The 6338-nt window shown below is 43.2% G+C and overlaps 1 pseudogene; it reads right to left on the bottom strand.

Moving 5' to 3' along the window:
• Positions 1–4631: 4631 nt before the first annotated feature.
• Positions 4632–6071, bottom strand: LOC117633972 (annotated as a pseudogene).
• Between the last annotated feature and the right edge of the window lie 267 nt (positions 6072–6338).

Genomic DNA, 6338 nt, shown 5'->3' with positions numbered 1-6338 from the left:
CATGCCCCTCAAAAACACCCCTTATAACTTCCCACTCACTATAGACTCTCCCCGGTTTTACCTCACTTGGGTGGGCCTCTAATGGGCTACCACGTCGGCAGGCCCAAAGAAAGAAACCTGTTGTTCTCCTACAAAAGGGACTCTCTCCTCTTGCTGAAGGGGGGGACCCCAAAAAGAAAGACAAGGAGCAAAGAGAAGAGAGTGCTCTCGGCAACTCTCTCTCCAATCCTCCAGACCTCTCTCCTCTCCCATTTGTAAAGGCTCTCAAGCCTATCCCAATGTAATCTCTACACATATATACAAATACAACAACCAGTGGATGTAGCCCAAGATTATGGGTGAACCACTCAATCCCTTCGTTCTACTCGTATGATTGTGATATTACGGCTATCCCAAAATTACGGGTTTACATATGGCGCCGTCTGTGGGAAACGCAGCAAAGATCCATGTTGTTCTCACCATTTTGTTACTGATCGTGAAGCACCTTGGGCAACCAAGAGGTCCACCAGAAAGTCTGTTCTGATTGGAGGCAGCCCCTATCTCTTGGTCTGAACAAGGCCTATGGCGCATGATGAATGCCCTTCTCTGTCACGACACACCCAACCTATTGCTCCAGCCAAGCAACTATGAAGACACCCATATGTCTCCTCTGCCAAAACTTTTCAAGATAGATCGCTCCATTGCTGGACTTGGGGGCTTCTCTCCATATACAAACACAGAGTCGGCAACCTCATCCATTTTTCTAAGCATGATCAGCACCATGTGCCTTCCACCTTCTCAATTCCATTCTCCCTTTTTTCTGGGTCTCAGACCATTCAAATTGTTGAAGAATTTGAATCATGCAGAGATTGTTGAAGTATTTCATTCAAATTTGTTATGGCCAAATTATAATATTGTACTAAATAATGCAGAGCAATCACCAAAATATAAAAAATAATCAAGCAATACAGCGTACTAAAAAAAAAAAAGCAGCATAGATGTGATCTATCTTTCACTTGAACAAATGGAGGAAGCCTGCAATTACTAAAGCCAATTGAGGTTCAAGGAATTTGGGTGTGTTCTTCAAAGTATTGAAGCCTGTGAATTGATATTAATATTAATACCAAATGTAATAGCCTCAACTGCTAATACCAAATGTAACGCCAATTGCCAACAGCTAATACTTGGAATCAATAGAAGGGATGCATTTAATAGAAATATTGTGGAGAAGATTATAGAAAAGTGGAAAGTTTGCACACCAATTGCCAATTATTTATTTGGAAAGTTGTTAATTAATTTAGAAAAGTGGAAAGTTTGCTAGGTTATTAAGGGTAAATCAGGAAAAATCTTGTTGAAGTATTGTTTCTCTCTCATAATAATGTTATCAAATAAATAAAAAATAAAGAATTAACCATAGTTAAACCCATAGATATGTGTCAACTTTTAAGAGGGATGGTGATGATAAACCTAGGTTAAGGTGGTGAGCAAAAATCAAAGCATTCGGTATCCGATAGTTGCATGCATGGGCACTACTACTCACCAGGTGGCAAGCCCCTCTTGACTTCAATTTCCTTCAGTTGAACTGGGCAAGAGTCGGCAAATGACCGTCAACCACGGCTCTTCCTCTCCCTATCTCCACCAAAAACCATTCATGGTCCAGCCACTCCTAGCCGACCAAACGGAGAATAAAGCACATGTCCCCCGCTGCCAAATCTGCCCAAGACACAACGAAAAAAAAAAGAAAAAAAAAAAGAGGGGGCTCAGTTTAGCCTAACCGACCACCCAACGGATGAGAGTGGTCGTGCCCACGCTGGTTGGGAGTGCCTACCGAGCTGGTACCTTGCCTGCTGAGCCAACCATGTCGTTGCCACCAATATGGTCTGTATTGCAAACTATCGACGAGGTGTCTGTAGGCACAACCTCCCATGAGCCGCAACCACCACTTGACGACGATGCTGCCCATATCACGTTTCATCTTGAAAACTAGGGGCGGCTGCCGTCCCCGTCGGTGTGCAGCCTTCGTCGCCATATCTCCATGGCAGGGCCACATGGGCCAAGCCTGCTCAGATGGATCGAGCGGTGACTCAAGGAAATGAAACCAACCATCGTGCAAGAACTAGGCCGCGACTCTGGCCAACATTTCTCAAGGCCCCCAAGCCCTCATCCTTGTCTCTCTCTCCCGCTTTCGCAAGCACGACAAGGCTTGGTTGTGCGAGGAGAACCAAAACCAAGATGGAGAGCTTGGAGAGCTTGCACAAATTAGCTCAGAACCCAGCGCAAGCCCACACGGCACCGGTCGAACCACCAGGCTCCGACCATCAAGACCCAAGGAGGAGTATGGTCATTCGACGACACCATGGACTCGAAGTCTCACCGCCACCGCCACCTGCACAAAAGTTTAACAACACTCCGCTCGGCATAGACCACGACCATCGATTCTGCTCTCACCAATTGTAACGTCATCGCATCTTGTGCTCAGCTAGGTGCCACACTTTGTCTAGTCACCCACCACTTGGCATAACCAACCTCTCAAGGATGCACTAGATGACCACCTTGCCACTTTGCATGGGTGGCTTTTTGCCTTGACGGGTCGACCACCACCTCATCAATGTCGCATGCGGAGCCGAGCAACTTGCATGGCAAAGCTCCACGTGGCATGCAAGGCCCAGCAACTTGCATGCCCACCCACCACGTTGAACGACCGAGCACATCGCCTACTTAATCTCCACGTTATGGCCAACCGGATCACGTCGCATGGACGACCCAAGCACTTTGTATGTATGGTCCTCTACCACCTTGCCACCTTACATGGCCAACCACTACATTGCATGACCAACCACATTGCATAGTTGATTCTCCAAAGAACAAAAACTCTCCTCACCAAGGCACAAGTTGATCGGCTCCGCCATACAATGGTTTTACTTTACAAGTTTTCAGTCGAGAACAAATTCTCAACTAGAAACTTGGGGGCTTAAGGTACACCATGTATATCGACCCCACCAAACCTCCAACGCCATGGTTAAAAAGAGAGCGAAAAAATAAATCTCTAGATATATGCTCATCTCATCCGCATTATCTCCACCATGTCCCACTATGCTCGGAATGGGGGCTGTAAACATCACATCGGGTCGGATGGTAATTGTCTCAAACGCCACTTATCTACTACAAACAGGTTACCATATAGTGAATGTGTCATATCATCAACATATCTCATAACATACATTTTCATACATCACCACTATGACACGTCATACATCGCCATCATTACATGGCATACATCGCCACCATGACACATCATACATCATCATCATTGCATGGCATACATCGCCATCATTGCATGACGTACATCACCACCATAAAACAACATACATCTCCATTGTGGCATGGCATACATCGTCATCAAGTCATTACATACAACACCATCATCACAAACATTGTGATATTTGCTTGACTCGGCCTTGCTATCTTTATATATGAGCTCGGCTCGATCACACCATCTTCAATAAGTCTCGCCATGGTTAAAGAGGAGGAAAATTATCTCCATACACGTGCTCGGCTCGGCCTTATTATATCTCCACATAGGTATTCAACTCGGCCTTATTATCTCCATATGTGTGCTCGGCTCGGCACCCTCTCCACCTTGTACCACCATAGTCAAAGTAAGTTAAGGATAATTATATCTTCATATACATGCTCGGCTCGGCCAAACACTGGTCTTACTTGAAAGTCCCAGCCAATAAGCTATTCTCGACTGCAAACTTGGGGGCTTCTGTTGACGCACGGTTTTACCTCACTTGGGTGGGCCTCTAATGGGCTACCATGTCGGCAGACCCAAGGAAAGAAACCTGTTGTTCTCCTACAAAAGGGACTCTCTCCTCTTGCTGAAGGGGGGCCCCAAAAAGAAAGACAAGGAGCAAAGAGAAGAGAGTGCTCTCGGCAACTCTTTCTCCAATCCTCCAGACCTCTCTCCTCTCCCATTTGTAAAGGCTCTCAAGCCTATCCCAATGTAATCTCTACACATATATACAAATACAACAACCAATGGATGTAGCCCAAGTTTATGGGTGAACCACTCAATCCCTTCGTTCTACTCGTATGATTGTGATTATACGGCTATCCCAAAATTACGGGTTTACAGTGGGTATGGAAAAAGAAAGAAATAAAAATGGAGGAAGAGAGCAGGTGGTGGCTGGGGAGGGTGGCGAAGGGCACAGGTTGGGTACAACACAGGAGAGGCTGGGTTTTTTTATATATTTTGTTTTCTCTTTTTTATTTTGATTAATTTTGAAAATTGAAGGGAAAAAAAAAGAAGAAACAATATAAAAGTGAAGTAAAAAGAAAATAATGTAGAGTAAAGGTAGCATAGGAAAGAGAGAGAACGAAAAAGAACAAAATTAATTAAAAAGTATTAAAAAATAAAAGGGAGTGTAAGTGGAGAAAATGAGAATGGGGAAATCAGCTCTCTTTATTTAACAAAAAAAAATTTAGACTTGAGTCCTAATTACAGAACAATCAACGATGCATGATCAGCATTACATTTTTCTTCTTCTTGAGCACCAGCCTATCCGGTCATCAAAGACATATCAAACCTTATCTTGTAATAAGAGTTCTAAAATTTTTAATTTTATTATGGAAAGAAGACCTCAATTTTATTATGGAGAGAAGACTTCAATTGTGGTAATATCACAACGATTATTGAAACCTGAAACTGCATAGGGAAATTTGTAAAACAAACATATAGTTACACTGAGAAATTTATTTCCTTAGCTTAGGAGCACCCGACCGGTTGGAGCAACATAGGAGAGCAACTCGCTATCACATTCAAACTTAGCCATGACTTCCTCCTCCAAACTAACATAAGCCTCTATTCCACCACCCTCTCTGGTGTCCATGAAAAGCACAAGGTTCTTGTAGGTGAGTGCCGGTGAGCCGACCCAAGTAGGCGTCCCCCAACCAAAATCATTGTCATAAAGAGGAAATCTACAATAGCTACTAAAGCTAAGTAATGTACCCATCTCTCCTCTCTTAAAACTATCAGCTTGTTTTTTCGTCACACCTAAGTGCTCATCACCTTGCTTTTGTAATTTCTTTATGTACTCATTGTCTATATTTTCTATTGCTTCTCGTACCACCGGGATCACCACGCCAAGACCACATTCTTCATCACCATCACCACTACTTGGAATTTGCAGTGGAGCTGTAATGGCCGCACGAAAAAGATTCCCAAAAAAACTTTGAGGCAATGGTGGATCAAACCTCGGACGCAAGTTCACAGAATGTATCACCCTGTATAACTTATTCAAGGTACTATCCTTTGTAGCTGCAACAAACCGACTCCATAAGAAAGCGGATAAGGTTTCCACACGTGTTGGGCGTTTCTTCATATTGTGCATACTTTGTTCACATCTTTCTCGGAGGTTCTCTATTTGAGAGGCATCAAACACAAACCGTTTTGTTACTCTATCCCTTGTGATGCCAATGCTACCATCAAATCCAATATTAAACTCCTTTGGTGGGAAGAGTGTGGATGAGACAAACTCCGGAGGGTTTATGTTGGCTTGGTCTCCACGAGCAATGGCTGCCCAAATTTTGCTAAACATGAAATACGACAACCCATCAGCAATCTTGTGAGAAATGCATTGACCAATTGCAAAGCCTCCACATGGAAATATGTTGAGTTGGACCCCTAGGGGCAATGAATTGGTAATATCATCAAGTTCAAAGGGCATGAACTTGTTAAGCTCACCAGGGATAGGGTTGCTGAGAACATCAGAAAGTGTGCAATCCAGTACTCGAGCTTCGACGAAAGGGATGCCCTCGTCATTGCAATGTATGAACTGGTTGTTCTTGATGCGTCCTGCTAGAGGGTAGAAAAGGTTTAAGACCTCGCATAATGAGTTCTTGAGGTGGTTGGATATTTCAGTGCTGTTGGGTTGTGTCTTGGCATTGTGTTCATAAAAAAGGAGCAAAGGGTTGTAGACTTGGGGAGCTATTTGATCAAGAAAGGAGAATTGGTAGTGGAGAAGATGGTCAGGGGTTGGAGAAGATGGTTTGATAATCTCTTTGGAGATTACTTCAACTTCAACCTTCATGATCGTCTGCTTAAGTTCAAGTACCTTGGTAACAAAACAATGAGGTTATGTTTAGCTGTGATTGTGATTGTATGTGGTTTGTGTTGCTCTTCAAGGAGACTTATATAGAGCTAAAGTAACTCCATGCTAAAGGGACTCCTACTAGCTCCCAATAATTTAATGTTCTTTGTTTTATGCATGGTTAAATATTTTTTTTTTCATTAATACTAACTATTTTTTTATATTATTTTTACTTATAGAGATTGACCAATCATATTGAATTAAAAA

The sequence above is a fragment of the Prunus dulcis genome, chromosome 7 (assembly GCF_902201215.1).
Source record: "Prunus dulcis chromosome 7, ALMONDv2, whole genome shotgun sequence".
Lineage (NCBI taxonomy): Eukaryota > Viridiplantae > Streptophyta > Magnoliopsida > Rosales > Rosaceae > Prunus > Prunus dulcis.
This window is presented reverse-complemented; position numbering and strand designations above follow the sequence as displayed.